An 18,082-nucleotide genomic window follows, 5' to 3' on the forward strand; every position below is an offset into this window, starting at 1 on the left:
TACACTAACTTACCCCAAGCATCACGGTGGTCATGGCCATCTTCTTTCCAATGCCTGACGTGACCTTCAAATCATTTAGAGGATCATGGGAAAACTCTGGACCATGGGCTTTAAAGTATGTACCAACTGGTCCCCTGGTCCCAGGCTTGCTTCTGCCTCAGCTGCCCCCTCCTCAATAATAGTACTAATAAAAATAATAATAATAATTGTGGTATTTGTTAAGTGCTTAGTATGTGCCAAGCACTGTTCTAAGCACAAGGGTAGATACAAGGTAATCAGATTGGACTGGACACAGTCTATGTCCCTCTCCCACATGGGACTTACAGTCTTAGTCCCCATTTTATAGATGAGGCACAGAGAAGTGAAGTGACCTGCCCAATGTCATGCTGCCTGCCCAATGTCATGCTGCAGACAAGTGACAGAGCCTTGATGAGAACCCATAACCTTCTGACTCCTATGCCTGAGCTCTATCCACTGTGCCATGCCACTTCTCTAATGGTGTTTGTTAAGCACTTACTAAATCCCAGGCAATGTACTAAGCACTGGGGTGGATACAAGCAAGTTGAGTTGGATGTAGTCCCTGTCCCATGTGGGGCTCACAGTCTCAATTCCCAATTTACAGATGAGGGAACTGAAGCACTGAGAAGTTAAGTCTCTTGCCCAAGATTACATAACAGACAAGTGGTAGAGCATGGATTAACACCCAGGTACTTCAGGTCCTTTTGACTCCCCAGCCCGTGCTCTATTCACTAGACCACACTGCTAGGATGACAGCAAAAACAGCAGTTATTTATTCCTGTGAAGGAAAAATAATCCAGCTGCTCACCAAGCCAGCAGCATCCTAGCAGGTACAAACCTTCATGACCGCAGCGGTAGCAGTAGTAATATTTATTATGTATTTATTAACAGTGAGAAGTTAGGTGGCCTAGCGGAAAGAGCCCAGACCTGGGAGTCAGAGGACCTCAGTTCTAGTCCTGGCTGTAAAATGGGGATTGAGTACCTGTTCTCCCTCATTCATTCAATTCAGTTGTATTTATTGAGCCCTTACTGTGTGCAGAGCACTGTACTAAGTGCTTGGAAAGTACAATTCAGCAACAACTAGAGGCAATCCCTTGCCCCCAATGGGCTCACAGTCTAGAAGGGGGGAGACAGACATCAAAACAAATAAACAGGCATCAATAGCATCAATATAAATAGAGTTATGAATATGTGCACATCATTAATATAAATAAATAGAATTATAAACGTGCACATGTATATACAAGTGCTGTGGGCAGGGAGGGGAGTAGAGCAAAGGGAGGGAGTCAGGGCATGGGGAGGGGAAGGGGAGCAGAGGAAAAGGGGGTCTTAGTCTGGCAATGCCCTCCTCCTTAGACTATGAGTCTTATGTGAGACAGAGCATCTGTCTACCTAGCTTAAGTTGTATCTTCCCCAGTGCTTAGAACAGTGCTTAACACATAGTAAGTACTTAACAGATACCATTAAAAAAAAAAATGGTTTCTGTTCACATTAATGTTCCCAACAGTGTGAACCTTCTCTCAGTCTCTGGCAAGAACCCCAGTGGGTTTGCATATATCTTCCATCTTGCCACATTATCACCCTCCAGTAAATTGACCTTTGAGGAAGTGAAATTGTTTTTGAGGAAGTTTTGCCATGTGTCTCATTTGAAATGAAAGAGAAGGCGAGAAGAACATATCCTGTTTCTGTTCAGGGATAGGGATTTATGGTTTTTATGAAATGCAATCCAAATGGCCCTCACCCATCTATGGTGATTCCAAAGTGTTGCTCACCATTTTGAGCCTGATTCACACCCTCTTCATTTTCTCTCAATCCATGCTGTGCCCCCTTCCCTGTCCTCACATCCTGAAATCTTACAGTACTGGAGAAATTTGTTTGCAATGTGTTGTGGGGGGCACTTAACTGAGACAGGCTGGTAAACTCCACCCGATTTCATTCATTCATTCAATTGTATTTATTGAGCACTTACTGTGTGCAAAGCACTGTACTAAGTGCTTGGAAAGTACAGTTCAGCAGTAGAGACAATCCCTGCCAACAATGGGCTCACAATCTAGAAGAGGGGAGACAGGCAGCAAAACAAGTCAACAGGCATCAATAGCATCAATATAAGTAAATAGTATTATAGATATGTGCACATCATTAATATAACTGAATATAATTATAAATGCAGATCTGTGGATTCTAGTTCTGGTGTTACACCATGATTGAACTAATTAAATAAAGTCTCAGAATATATACATTTTTTTCTTCACATATGTTTCCCTGAAAAATTTGGAAAATGTCACTGCATTATAGATTTTCATTGGAGTCTGTGGAAAGACCCTTTCCGTGCTTTCTGAGGGTAAAGGAGAGCCCCTGTCATTTCTGAAATTGCAAACCATCTACCATAGGGACCAGGATGTGACTTAGCATATCAAAAAATGAAAGAAAAGTAAACTGACAGGATGACTCTGTCGATTTTTGGCCCTCTTCTGAAAATGAGACCAAATGATCGTGTTTTGGATTGGACTGTGAAACCAACAAGCCACTCTCTGAGGCTCTCCGCAGGCTTCATTTTATTAATGGTGTGGAATCAAATCACAGGCCCAAAAGGGAGCTCGATAAGGTGTCTAATCCTGGAGTTTCCAGATCACGGGCTGTGATGTACTCATTTGCCTTGGTGAGAAGTAGCGTAGCCCGGTGGAAAAAAAGCCCAGGAGTGGGAGGCAGGAAATCCGGGTTCTAATCCCAGGTCTGCCACTTGCCTGCTTTGTGACTTTGGGAATGTCACTTAACTTCATTGTGCCTCCATTATCTCATCTGTGAACTGGGGATTTAATACCTGTTCTATCTACTTCTTCAACTGTGAGCCACCTGTGGGACAGGGACTGTGTCCAACCTGACTATCTTGTATCCACCCCAGTGCCTGGCACATAGTAAGCACTTAATAAATATTATTATGATCATCATTCTCAATTTTACAAATTTATCTATTTTATAGTATTTCTTATGTGCTTACTATCTGCCAAGCACTGTTCTAAGTGCTGGGGTAGGTACAAGTTCATTAGGGTGGACACAATCCCTGTCCCACATGGGGCTCACAGTCTTCCTTGTCATTATTGTAATCTTAGGGTTGCCAAGTAATCATGGTATTTGTTAAGTACTTACTATGGGCAAGGCCCAGTATTAAGTGAAGACAAAGATATAAATAGATCAGATTGGACATAGCCCATGTCACACATGGATCCAAGTCTAAATCTCCATTTTTCAGACGAGATAACGGAGGCACAAAGAAATCAAATGATTTGCCCAAGACCTCATAAGAGACAAGTGGCCAAGATGGCATTAGAACTCAGGTTCTCTTGCAGGCTGGAGTGAGACAAAGGGCCACCGGACATTTTTCTGCTTCTGAGAGGGTTCAGAAACCATTTGAGAATCAGTAGACTAGTCCATGCCCATATTTAACAATTGTATTAAATGGTTGTCTTTATCGTTCTTCAAAATAGATCCCCAAACCTCGCTTGTCTCACAGTCTTAACCCCCATTTTACAGATGAAGTAACAGTCACAGAGAAGTGAAGTGACTTGCCCAGTGTCATACAGCAGACAAGTTGATGAAGCTGGAATTAGAACCCAGGTCCTTCGACTCCCAGGTCTTTGCTCTACCCATTATGCCATGCTGCTCTTCTTTTTTTTCATTTATTAAATAATGAATTCATTTAATTTATTTTTCTCTGTAGAAATAGAATGAAATTTTAAGTGGTCATGACCTGGAACATAGATGTCAAATTTGTAACCATTGTTTATCTACTTACTGCTAGCCCAAAAGCCAAGTATGTATACATAAAGTGTTGCCTAGTGGATAGAGCACAGGCCTGGAAGTCACGAGGACCCGGATTCTAATCCTCACTCTGTCACTTGCTCTGCCGATTGCTTGCTGTGGGACCTTGGGCAAATCACTTAACTTCTCTGGGCTTCCTCAACTGGAAAATAAGGATTCAGTACCTATGCTCGATCCTACTTAACTCTGTGAGCCCCTAGGTGGAAGAGGGACTGGGTCTAGCCTATTAACTTGTACCTACCCTAGTGCTTAGAACAGTGTTTGACAAATGGTGAGTGCTTAACAAGTACCATAAAACAAATAAAGAAACAAACCCCTTGTTCTTTTCCTCCTTCTTCCTGGAACTCCCTCCCACTTCATATCCAACAGACCACCATTCTCCCCATGTTCAAAGCCTTATTAAACTCATACCTCTTCCTGGATTAACATCTCATTTCCCCAACTATCCACCCTCCCTTCACCATCACCTATTCACTTGGGTCTGAACCCCTTAAGCACACTGATTCTCTCATAACCCCAACCCTAAAGCACCTATGTACATATCCTTTATTTATTCTAATGTCCTACTCCCTACTAGACCGTATCTCCTGGAGGGCAGGAATTGTGTCTCCCAACTTGAGTGTATTATACGTTTCCAAGTTCTTGGTGCAGTATTCAGCACACTGTAGGTGTTCAATTAATGTCGTTCATTCATTCATTTAATTGTATTTATTGAGTGGTTACTGTGTGCAGAGCACTGTGCTAAGAACTTGGAAAGTACAGTACAGCAATAAAGAGAGGCAATCCCTACCCACAATGGGCTTACAGTCTAGGGGCCTGGGAGACAGACTTCAAAATAAGTAAACAGGCTGCAATATAAATTAATAGAATTATATATTTATATATAAGTTCTGCAGGGTGGGGAGAGGGTGGTAAGGGCAAAGGGAATGAGTCAAGGTGACATGGAAGGGAGGGGGAGCTGAGGAAAAGGGGGTCGAATTCTGAATTGCTTGATTGAGATAGCTCTGGAAATATCAGTATATTGTGGATCTGTTTCATCAGCCACCTTTCTAAATGGTTTCCAGTGAATGTAATTCCTGCTAAATGCTAAGTTCATGGATCAATTACAGGGTTTCTCCCTTCTCAATTCATACTGTAGCAACATAGTCTAGTGGAAAGAGCTCGGGCCTGGTTCTAATTCTGGCTCCACCGATTGCCTCCAGTGTGACTTGGGACAAGTCACTTAAATTATCTGTGCTAGAGTTTCCTCATCTGTAAAGTGCCTATTCACTCAGTCAATCGGTCATTTGTATTGATTGAGCACTTACTGTATGCAGAGCACTGTACTAATCGCTTGGGAGAGTACAATACAGCAATATAACAGACACATTTCCTACCCACAGTGAGCTTATTCAGTGCCTATTCTCCCCCTACCTAGACTGTGAGCCTCATGTGGGAGAGGAACTCTGTCTATTGTGTCTCTTCTTAGAGCAGTGCTTGACACATAGTAAACACTTAAATACCATAATTATTAAATAGTAGATTACATTTATCCGACTCACTTGGTTCTCTGTTTTTCATAAGTGTCTCAAGGTCTACCCATCCCTAGTGCTATCCATTTTCAGTGCTGACATTTTAGCACATGGGGAAGCACATAAAGAGCACGATAATGCTCTCAGACTCATATTCAGAGTCTTTTTCAAATTTCAACCTGACAATGACCAGGGAAAACTGAATTAAATACATCACTACTCAGATTTGGTTGGGGGAGAGAGAAGCACATTTTCTCACCTGGAGGCATTAAGTAAACCGCATACAAGGTTGTCATAAATTAAAGATGCTTCTATTTCCAAAGACATTACCGCTGTCAAGCCCTCTCTGGGCCTGCTACTTCTTGAAATATCAAGCCCTTCCCAGCTGTCAGGGCAACTCTTTGAGACTTAACTTAATAAAGGTACTAAATTTCAGTAGACTTACAGGAAAAGTCATGTGCTGAAAAGATTCCAAAAAAGCACGCAAAAGAGTGCTCCAGACTCCAAAGGTGCTAGCCTAGACTCCTTTGAAGGCATTAGCCACCCTGTGACAACTGTCTGTCAGTTATAAATCAATCAATGGTTATTTATTGAGAGCTTACTTTATTCAGAACACTGTACTAAGTCCTTGGGAGAGTACAATACAATGGAATTAGAAGTAACATTTCTGCCCATAATGAAGAGTAATGTACTGAAACTGGAGCTCAGATCTCTGCTCTTTTGTAGGTGTATAAATGAGCACAAGTCCCATAGACCTGGGAGGTTTGGAAAATCAGGCTCAGTTTAGAAGAGATCTTCATCTGGGAAAAGAGAAAAAAAATAGAAACAGTCACCCTGAGCACTGTTGTGAATAGCAGGTGAGCTAACAGAAAGGGCATGGGCCTGGGAATCAGAGAATCTGGGTTCTAATTCCAGTTCTGCCAATATCCTGCAATGTTGTGACCTTGAGCAAATCACTACCTATGTCTTGTTTTCCTGGTTATAAAATGGGGTTTAAATGCCTGTTCTTTCTCCCCTTTACACTGTGAGCCTTCTGTGGGACAGGGACTATGTCTTGTAGTCAGTCAGTCGTAATTATTGAGCACTTACTGTCCGTGTACTAAGGGCTTGGGAGAGTACAACATAGCAATAAAGAGACACATCCCCTGCCCAGTGATAGTAATGAATTTACATGACAATCGTGTTGCTGGCTTCACAGGGTGTCCGGGATTCCTATCAATTCTATCAACCTCTAGGTGAAGGGATGAAATTACTTTCCTTTATGGTTTTCCCTCCCCCAGTCAAATGATTCATTCATCCAATCAATCGTATTTATTGAGTGCTTACTTTTATTCATTCATTCAATCAATCGTGTTTATTGAGTGCTTACTGTGTGCAGGACACTGTACTAAGCACTTGGGGGAGTACAATAAAACAATAAACAGACACATTCCCTGCCCACAGTGAGTTTATAATCTATAATGGGGAGACAGACATCAATATAAATAAATAAATTACAGAGAAGTGCCTAAGTGTTGTGGGGCTAAGAGGTGGGAAGAGCAAAGGGGGCAAGTCAGCGTAACACAGAGGGTAGTGGGAAAAATGTATGCAGAGCACTTCTAAGCACTTGAGAGAGTAGAATATATGCAATCTCTAGTCCCGCCCCTTGGATAATTTACAGTCTCACTCACTCCAGTGGCAAGGTGGATCACTTAAGCATCAGTTTGGCCTGAAATGTTGAAGGATTGGGGAATGAATCAATACAATTTGTTTTTTAAGCCAACTTTGGCTTCCACAAATAGAGTTCAACAAGTCCCCTAAAACAGTCCCCGGCCTCCCATCCAGAAGTGAGACAATGGACTGCTATATATGACAACACTGCCTCTGCCACCTTTACAAAACTATTGTGTGGAAGTTCCATTCACAGAATTTTCTTCCCTTCCTCACCATTCATCAATCATTGGTATTTATTGAGCGCTTACTGTGTATTGAGCATTCAGCTAGATGCTGAGCTTCTCGTGGATAAAGACACATCTACCAACTCTGTATTGTAATCAGTCGTATATATTGAGTGCTTACTGTGTGCAGAACACTGTTTTAAGTTTCCCATAACAGTGGGAAACTGTTCATTTGTACAAAAATGATTACAATTCATTTGTATATAGATGATTGCTTATCTATCCCTGTAGTCAATGAACCAATTAGTTGTCTCTCTGCTCCCAAGATTTGCTTTGATGAAAATATCAATTAGATTTTTAACTTCCCCAGATCCTTTCAGTGATTGTAACAAAGCCATTGTCATTGCCTGGTTTCTAATACCCATTAATGATTCTTTATTAAAACCCTTTTCTATTTATAATAATAATTTGGTATTTGTTAAGCAAGTGCTTACTATGTTCCAAGCACTGTGGTAGATACAATGCTATCAGATTAGATATAGTCCCTGTCCCACAAGGGGCTGACAGTCTAAGGGGGAGGGAGAACAGGTATTTAATCCCCATTTTTTAGATGAGAAAATTGAGGCCCAAGAAATTATGTGATTTGCCCAAGGTCCCACAGCAAATAAGTGCTAGAACTGGAATTAGCACCATGGTCCTCTCACTCCCAGGCCCATATTCTTTCCCCCTTGGCCATTGCTGTTTTGGATCCCAATTTGTTCTTTTTTTCTTATTTTTCCCCATCTCCAATTTATCTTTGTTGAACAAAACTATCTAAAATTCCATTCTAAAATTCCAGTGTAGTCATATCAACAATGATAGAAGCATCAATAAACAAAATCAATCAGTTTGCTACTGTCTGCAGTGCACTGCATTAGAACACTGAAATCGGAGAACAATAAAAATATTATGACATGATTCCTCTCCTTGAGCGATTCACCATTAAATGGGGAAGACAAGCAGGCATGAATAAATAAATATCAAATAGTTAAAAGAATGAGATAGTAGATATAAATAAACACGCAATAAATCAATAACACTTAACACAATGGCTTCAGAGGTGGAATGACCATCGATGATGTGATGATTAATCAGGGAATGTCTCTTGGAAGAAGGGTTTGTACAAGGCTTGTGAATCCCTGACCCCATCTAATTCCCATCTGAGTATTCTTTCCCAATGCCTAGCACAGTGCTCTGCACCCAGTAAGTGCATAATAAAGACTATTTTCCATTCCTTAGAAGGATGTGAGGGGCTAGGTTTAGCAAAGCTGAAGGCAGGGAAAATTTTAGATGGGGAGAAAGAAGCGGGAAGAGAGGGGCTTGATTATCAAAGCTAAAGGCAGGGGAAATTCTACAGGGTGGAGAGAGAGAAGTGATAAATTGGGTTGGAGATGGGAGAGTTACCGGAGAAGAACAATTTGATTTGCTTGAGGTTTAGCAGGAGAAGGGAACAGATAATAATACTACTAATGATGGTATTTGTTAAGCACTGACTATGTGTCAAGTACTGTTCTAAGCGCTGGGGTAGATAGAAGCTAATCAAGTTGGACACAGTTCCTGTCCCACATGGGGCACATGGTCTTAATCTCCATTTTCCAGATGAAGTAATTGAGATACAGAGAAATTAACTGACTTGTTCAAGGTCACACAGCAGACGAGTGGCATAGCAGGGATTAGAATCCCGGTACTTCTGACTCCCAGACCCATGCTCTATCCACTAGTCCATACTGCTTCATGGCCTATCCTCTTGCAGCAGATAGATGAGAGGGAGCCAGCTGATGGGAGAGAAGGGAAGATGATGGGGTTTCTACCTGTGATGGGAAAGTTAGGTGGAGGAGAAGGTTTGGAAGGACAATGAATAGTTCAACTTTGGATACATTGAACTTAACATGGCACCTAGAGGCCTAGGTAAAGATGTCCTGGAGGCAGGAGTAAATAGGAGGTTGCCAAGAAGGAGTGTATCCTACTGGAAAAACACAGGCCTAGGAGTCAGAGGACCTGGGTTCTCTGCTTTGTGATCTTGGTCAAGTCACTTCTCTCCTCTGCTTCAGTTTCCCCCATGTGTAAAATGGGGATTTGATACCCATTCACCCTTCCTCTGATTCTGTCAGCCTCACGTGGGGCAGGAACTGTGTCTGACCTGATTTTCTTGTATCTACTCCAGCACTTAGTACGAGGCTTGGCATATAGTAAAGACTTAAATACAACAATTGGTATCGGGTCAGGGCTGGCAGTGAAGATTTAGGAATCATCTGCCTAGAGGAGGAAATTCAAGTGGATGAGCTTCCCAAGGCAGTGAGTGTAATTAAGAGGAGAAGGGGATTTTTGTTTAGGCTTTGCCAGAAGCAGGCACGGAGTGATACATACCTTTGAGTTTCTTCAGTCTAATTGTTATATTGTATATTTATCCTGTTGTACTCTCCCAAGAACTTAGTACAATGCTCTGCATGTAGTAAATGCTCATTCATTAACTGATTAATTACAGCACATTTTCCTCTCCTTCCCACCCCCCTTTTCCTCTGCTCCCTCTCCCCTCCCCATTGCCCTGACCTGCTCCCTTTGTTTGACCCCACCCCCCACAGCACTTGTGTATATATGTATGTAATTATAATTATATTTATTTTTATTAATGATGTGTATAGATCTATAATTCTATTCATTTATAATGATGCTGCTGATGCCTGTTTACTTGTTTTGATGTCTGTCTTCCCCCTTCTAGACTGCGAACCTGTTGTGGGCTGGGATTGTCTCTGTTTGGTGATGAATTATACTTCCCAAGAGCTTAGTACAGTGGTTGAGTATTGATTATAGTAAGTATTGAGCACTTACTATGGGCCAAGCACAGTGTTAAGAGCTTGGGAGAGTACACTCAACAGAGTGGGCAGAAATGTTCCCTGACCTCAATGACCTTTCAGTCTAGAGGGAGAGACAGCCATTAATATGAATAACCAACTGTTATATTGTACTCTCTTGAGCTAATAATAATAATAATGTTGGTATTTGTTAAGCGCTTACTATGTGCCGAGCACTGTTCTAAGCGCTGGGGTAGACACGGGAATCAGGATGTCCCACGTGGGGCTCACAGTCTTAATCCCCATTTTACAGATGAGGTAACTGAGGCACAGAGAAGTGAAGTGACTTCAGTGCTCTGCACAGAGTAGGTACTCAATTAATACTATTTATTGATTGTAGTATGGTGTCATCATGCCATCAAGATTCAATCAAATAAATAATTATAGTGCAGTTGTAGAGTATGACTTCTTTTATGTCTGGGAGGCCATATTTGATTTATAGAACATTAATTTAATGCCACTTATGTGCAATACTTAAAGAGAAAAGACATGATTCATAGTGAGATGCAGGAACAATCATGTCCCTCACATCAAAGCAACCTATCATATCACATCTTTGTGGGAAAAGACGGGAGAGGAGAATGAACAATAACAGGATACTTAAATAGCTGTTCTGTGAAGAGCTGAAAAAGAGTAACCTTTAGCATGGTGGAGAGAGGAAACAGTTTAAAGACAAAGTGAAGCCAAACTTCTCAGAGGCATAGTAGTAGATAGTTGAAAACAGATCAGCATGACTTAGTGGATAGAGCACAGGCTTGGGAGTCAAAAGGATATGGGTCCAAATCTCGGCTATGCCACATCTGCTGTGCAACCTTGAGCAGGTTCGTTAACTTATCTGTGTCTCAGTTACCTCATCTGTAAAAAAAATTGGTTATTAAGAATGTGAACCCGGTGTGGGAAAGGAGTTATGTTCAACCTGATTAACTTGTATCTTGTCTTGTGTTATGCCTTCAAGTCGTTTCCGAACCATAGCTATACCATGGACATATCTCTCCCGGAATGTCCCGCTCTCCATCTGCAATTGTTCTGGTAGTGCATCCATAGAGTTTTCTTGGTAAAAATGCAGAAGTGGTTTACCATTGCCGCCTTCTACGCAGTAAACTCGAGTTTCTGCCCTCAACTCTTTTCCCATGCCACTGCTGCCCAATATGGGTGAGTTTTGACTTGTAGCAGATTGCCTTCCACTCGCTAGCTACTGCCCTAGCCAGGAATGGAAAGGGTATGCCCTGGCTTGACTCTCCCTCCCTTAGCCGAGACTGGTAGAGTACTGGAAACTCTCCAGGTACAACTCTGAGAGGAGAAACTTTTATCTACCCCAGTGCTTAGAACAGTGCCTGGTGTATAATAAGCACTTAACAGTACCATTATAATTGGATCATCCTGGGGTACCATAATCTGAAATACAATGCATGCCTTCAAATAGAGAGCTAATCAACCATGCCACTAAAAGGAAGGGAAGAAAATGGGTAATGGATGCAACAGCACAGTAGAAGTACATCATGGAACTGGATGTCGTCACACGCTAGTTTTATCCACTCTCTCCCACCCATCTAATGAAATCATTAGCATCATCTTTGAACCTGAAGGCCAGTCACAGGCTTTATAAGATAACCTAAAGCAGCATGGCCTAGTGGATAGAGCATGGGCATGGAAATCAGATGGACCTGGGTTCTAGCTCTGCTCCACCACTTATCTTTTGTGTGACCTCAAGCAATTCACATTACTTCTCTGTGCTTCAGTTACCTCATCTGTAAAATGGGGATTAAGAATGGGAGTCCCATGTGGGAGGTAGACGGTGTCTAACCTGATCACTTCCTATCTACCCCAGCGCTTAGAACAGTGTCTGGCACATAATAAGTGCTAAACAAATACCATTAAAAAAAAAACACCTGAAGAAGGTAGAAGGTGAAGTTAGGAAGGCCAGTGTATATATGTTAAAACAGTCCGAATGGAAGGCGATGAGAATTTATACCGAAGTTTAACAACTTCTTTATTTGTTCTTATATCTGTCTAAGAAATAGATAGCAGGTCATATCTTTATTTGCGCCCTTTCACTTTCTGAGCTCATGATCATTTCCATGTGTCTTTTTCTAATCCTGTTTTCCAACCATCTCTCTCCACCCCTACCCCTACTTAGGCCAGAGTAACAGTGATTTAAAGAAGCTCTATATAATCTGATTCTTCAATAAATTATTCCAAGAACTTGATAGACTTCTCTGTAAAGTGCCTTAAGCTCTTGCTACTACATAAATCTATATAAATCCAACAAATAAACCCTACTCATTATAAGACTCCAGGCAATCTCCAGGCTTCTGCTGAAAATATAACCTGATCTCATTAGAGCTATGCACAATAATGCGGGGTGGAAGTTGGAAATTAAAACAGAGACAAAGAGTATTCTGGACTCACCCTGTATTGATACCTCAGGGGTCTTCTGCCACATTCCCCTATTTGTTTCATCGCAGTTGTAAAAAAGGACAAATTAACTAGAGAAATCTCTACAGTACTCTCTGTGACCCATTTACTTGGGGGAAGTTTGAATGCATTTTCCCCATATGCTGATGGCACGTTCATTTATTTAAAGTTTGAACAAGAATTCACATCCTGTGATCTGAAACCCAAGTTACTTCTCAACACTTTCTCTGCCCCCCTTGATCCCTGTTGTTCTGTTTTTTTATGGTATTTGTTAAGAGTTTATTATTTGCCAGTCACTGTATTAAGTGCAGGGGTAGATACAAGCTAATGAGGTTGGACACAGTCCATGTCCCACAGGAGCCTCCCAGTCTTAATTCCCACTTTATAGCTGTGGTAACGGAGGCATAGAGAAGTGAACTGATTTGCCCAAGGTTACACAGCAGGCAAGTGGTGGAGTCAGTATTAGAACCCAGGTCCTTCATGGAGAACAAAGTTGCACTTGAAGGGAAATTTAAGCCTAATCTAGACTGTAACCTTGTTGTGGACAGGGAATGTGTCTGTTGTTATTTTGTACTCTCCCAAGCTCTGCACACAGTAAGCACTCAAATGAATGTGATTTAATTAATTAATTACAGGTTGGCCCATTGAAAAGAGCACAAGTCCAGGAGGCAGGAGGTCTGGGTTCTAACATCGACTCCACCACTTGCCTTCTGCGTGACCTTGGGCAAGTCAGTTTACTTTCCTGTACCTTGGTTTCCTCATTTATATATTGGGAATTTAATTCCTGGTCCCCACCTGCTTAGCCTGTGAACCGTATGTGGGATCAAGAACTGTGTCCAACCTGATTATAACATGTCCACCCCTCTGCTTAGCACAGTACTTGGTACATTATTATTATTGATATTGTTATTGTTGTTATATCATCATCATCACCATTTGGTAAATTTGTAGTTGAAAGTGGTAAACTCTAGGAGCCAGGTGAACAAAGGGAATGTTCCACATCATTTATGCAACCTAAAGATTCCTATTCTTCATTACAGTGTCTGGCACATAGTAAGTGCTTATCAAGTACCATTATTATTATTATTCAGCCAATGAAATTCAGCCTCTCAGCTCTGCCCACACTTGTTGCTTTTGATATACATCATACATTAGTCTCATTTTTAAGCAGTTAGTCTTTGAGGCATATGGTTGAAATGCTACTATGATGCAAAAGGGAAAAAAGAAGAATTCTATTCTTCTCTGAGCTGTGCACATACCAGGAATTCTGAAAAGGGATATTGAATTTAAAAAAAAATTCTGTTCATATCAAAGGGCAGATTTCCACGGCTGAAAGCGTCTTGTGGAGAACTTGGAAAAAAAATTCTAGACCTAGGCATGGTAGGCATGACCAAAGGGATATCAGGGCTTGCCTTCACAATATAGAGGATCATAATGATGAAAACAGTGGTATTTGTTCAGCCTTGACTGCGTGCCATGTATTCAACTAAGCATAAGGGTAGATACAAATATCATCAGATAAGAAACAGTGCCCATACCACATGGAGCTCACAGTCTATGGGAGAAAGAGAATTGGCATTTAATCTCCACTTTACAGATGATTTACACTATGAGCCTCATGTGGGACAGGGAGTGTGTCAACCTGATTATGTTGTATCTACTCCAGTGCTTAATATAGTGCCTGCCATACAGTAAGGACTTTACAAGACCTTTTATAAAAAATGAGGAAACTGAGGGACAGACCCATCCATGTAGGAACCATCCATAAATTTCACTGGCATGAGCCAAATGAAAGTAGTGCATATCTGGAAGTACATGAGAAAATGTGGTTGGGTAAATGTGTACTAGGTGTTATCCCTAGAACAAATGAAAAGTTCAGCATTATAATAGATTTTGACCTGTGGTCATGTTAGCATTTTTCAGTGACTGTATTGCATTAAGCTGCTGATGGCATTTTATTCAATTTGCTGCTTGATGCCCACGTAGAAGGAAAATCCATCTACTAGGCAAAGAACCACTTTTAAATCATGAAAATCATGCCAGTTCCTAAATCCCACTGGTTTCCAAGTATAGACCTTTTTTGAGAAAGGATTCTATGTGTAATTTGGCTCTGCAAATAATTATGGCATTTGTTAAGCGCTTACTAGGTGCCAGGCACTGAACTAAGGGCTGGGGTAGATTCATTCATTCATTCAATAGTATTTATTGAGCGCTTACTATGTGCAGAGCACTGTACTAAGCGCTTGGAATGTACACATCTGTAGATACAAGATAATCGGGTTGGATGCAGTCCCTGTCCTACAGAGGTCTCCCAGTCTCAATCCCCATTTTACAGATGAGGTAACTGAGGCACAGAGAAGTGAAGTCACTTGCCCAAGGTCACACAGCAAACAAGTGAAGTCACTTGTCCAAGGTCACACAGCAAACAAATAGCAGAAACGGCATTAGAACTCAGATCCTTCTGACTCCCAGGCCCATGCTCTATCCACTAGGCCAAGCTGCTTCTCTGGTCCTGTGTGATGGTTGCACTGAAACTGCTCTGTGGTTGTTCACACTCCCAATCAGACACTTGGATGAAGAAAAATCACCCTTTACCAGTGTGATTATTGTTTTTCCAGAAAACACAATGGTCATTTCACCCATGGTAATTTCTTGGATCATCAAGCGCAAATGAACAGTGACACCTATTGGTTGGCACTGCGGCTCCGCTCCTAGGAGGAGCAATCATTCTCGATTGAATGTGTGAGTTCTGAGAAAAGGAAGCATATGGTTTTCATTTCAAGGAGCTGGTGAACTAAGACTGGGGATAAGGAAGTCAAACTGAAGAAAAAGGGTGGCCTAGTGGAAAGAGGCCCAGGCCTGGAAGCCAGAGAACGTGGTCTCTAATCTCAGCTCCCCACACTTGTCCGCTGCATGATCTTAGGAAGACAATTAATTTCCCTGTGCCTAAATTTTCTCAACTGCAAAATGGGGATTCAGTACCTGTTTTCCCTCCTACCAATACTGTGAGACCCATTTGGGACATGGAATGAATCTAGCCTGATTAACTTGTAGGTAACCCGGTGCTTAGAACAGTGTTTGACATATAACATATAACATATATAACATATATATATATACATATATATAACATATATAACATATAACATATAACAATATAGAGAAGCTGCGTGGCTCAGTGGAAAGAGCCCGGGCTTTGGAGTCAGAGGTCATGGGTTCGAATCCCGGCTCGGCCACTTGTCAGCTGTGTGACTTTGGGCAAGTCACTTCACTTCTCGGTGCCTCAGTTCCCTCATCTGTAAAATGGGGATGAAGACTGTGAGCCCCACGTGGGACAACCTGATTCCCCTGTGTCTACCCCAGCGCTTAGAACAGTGCTCGGCACATAGTAAGCGCTTAACAAATACCAACATTATTATATAACAAGCACTTAAATACCAAAAAAAAAAAATTAAACTCACATACCATGACAACTACACAAAACTTTGGCCCACCCACATGATCATAAAGACTACGCTGTACTCTGCTAAAAATGTATTTTATCACTGATCAATAGGACCAGTATATATCGTTCTATCCTTTCTTTTAAGATATCACATCCATTGGGATACTTCCTAGATGCAATATTATTAGAGACTATACAATGCTCCAGTAAGCCAGCATATGAACTTTTGGTTTTCACACCAAGTTGTCCTTTGCTGTTTTCATCTGCTTCAAACAGAAATGGATGTGGCAGAGTTGTTTCACAGATCTTATTGACTCTCCAGATAATATTTTCTGGATGATACTCTAATAAGGTGACTGATATTTTCGTGGGGGTGGGTGGCTTCAAGTTGCCATGAGAATTGGTGACAAGGCAGGAAAAGTGTAGGGGTAGGTGGGAGTATTGAGCAGAAACACCCCTAATGACCAACTAACATTATTCTGATAAATGCATCTGGAATTTTGACGGGTGTCTGTTATATTGGTGTGACAGAATTATGATTAGACCATTTCTTTATGTCCCCTAAAGAGCTTAAAGGGTAATGTTGGACCACACTAATGGGAAGTTTCATAACATAAACGAACCAGCATAGCCTAGGGAAAATAGTGTGAGTCTGGGAGTCAGAGGATTTGGGTTCTAATCCCAGCTCTGCCAATTGCTGGGTGATGTTGGGAAAATCATTTCACTTTTCTGTGCCTCATTTGCCTCATCTGTAAAATGCAGATTCAATGTCTGTTCTCTGCTACTTATTCATGTAGTCAATTGTATCTGTTAAACACTTACTGTACTTAAGCACTGTACTAAGCACAATAAACAGATCCATTCCCTGCCCACAGTGAGCTCCCAGTCTAGAGGAGGAGAGAGACATTCATATGTATAAATAAATTAATTCATTAATCAATTAAAGATCTGCATAGGTGCTACTGGGCTGAGATGGGGGATGAATGAAGGGAGCAAGTCAGGGTGAAGCAGAAGAGAGTGGGAAAAGAGGAGAGGAGGGCTTAGACAGGGAAGTCCTCTTGGAGAAGGTGTGCCTTCAATAAGGCTTTGAATGTGGAAAGAGCAATTGTCTGTCTTAGGAGGGAGGGCGTTCTAGGCCAGAGGCAGGATGTGGGCGAGAGGTTGACAGTGAGATAGATGAGGTAGAGGAAACTGTGTCCAACCACTAAACTGAATCTACACCAGTGCTTAGAACAGTGTTTGACAAATAGTTAGGGCTTAACAAATACCATTAAAAAAATAAAATAGAGACTGGTCAAAGGCCCCAACAGTAAGGCAGCAGCAGTTAATGAGACATTTTGTTTGGGGAAACCCTCAAAATTTTCCTGCTCTGCATCTTGGCTTTTCAAAAGAGCCTGAATAACCCTTACTTGAGGAGAACGAATGACAGAAAGTCAACTAAACACATGGCTATATGAAACCTGAATTAAGGAACCAACAAGAAGCATTCAGTCATTCATTCATCCAGTTGTATTTATTGAGCACTTACTGTGTCCAAAGCATTGTACTAGGCCTTTTTGATCGCCCATAAATTCGTATGGGAATTTGACCACTAGTGGTGCCTTCTTTCCATGCAAAGGACAACTATATTCGATTGATCCCAATGGCAGAGTCTTGCTCAAGAGATCCCTTTATTTTTTCCCAACTTGTTTAGAAGCTGCAACTTAGTTTCTGGCAGTTCAAAGAGAGACCTGGTATTTAGTAAAATCCTCTCAAGAGAGACCATAAAATTCATATTATTTGAGATGGATTTTTACAGCCCAAACCGACTTGAGTTTTGATAGATCAGGGCCCCTTAAATTTATCTTTTCTTTTGCTTACTATATTTCAGGATAGTGCTTTTTCCTTGAAGAGATAAATATTTTCTCATTTGTTCCTTTTAGCTTCTCTCCCCCGGCACATTTAAGTTTTACAACGAGAAAAGCTCTACTGACTCTAAAACCTTAAACTGAGAATCCGTATGGCCGCCTATTCCCTCATTTGAGTCTTAACACTGAAGGATGACAAAGCACCTTTTTCCTGAAAGTGAAAGGTCTTTGAACATTTCCAAATAGATTTTTATTGTGT

At 41.4% G+C, this 18,082-nt stretch overlaps 1 protein-coding gene and 1 non-coding gene across 2 annotated transcripts in view; one reads left to right on the forward strand and one right to left on the reverse strand.

The window, feature by feature from the left end:
- Nucleotides 1–18,082, forward strand: part of PRKN (parkin RBR E3 ubiquitin protein ligase) — a 1,416,888-nt gene that overhangs the window by 1,328,520 nt on the left and 70,286 nt on the right. The gene's annotated exons all lie outside the window — the stretch shown is intronic.
- Nucleotides 11,279–11,416, reverse strand: LOC114809846. The gene has a single exon (XR_003757620.1). It is a non-coding gene; the product is annotated as a small nucleolar RNA SNORA7 (small nucleolar RNA).

Source organism: Ornithorhynchus anatinus, chromosome 2, assembly GCF_004115215.2.
Source record: "Ornithorhynchus anatinus isolate Pmale09 chromosome 2, mOrnAna1.pri.v4, whole genome shotgun sequence".
NCBI lineage: Eukaryota > Metazoa > Chordata > Mammalia > Monotremata > Ornithorhynchidae > Ornithorhynchus > Ornithorhynchus anatinus.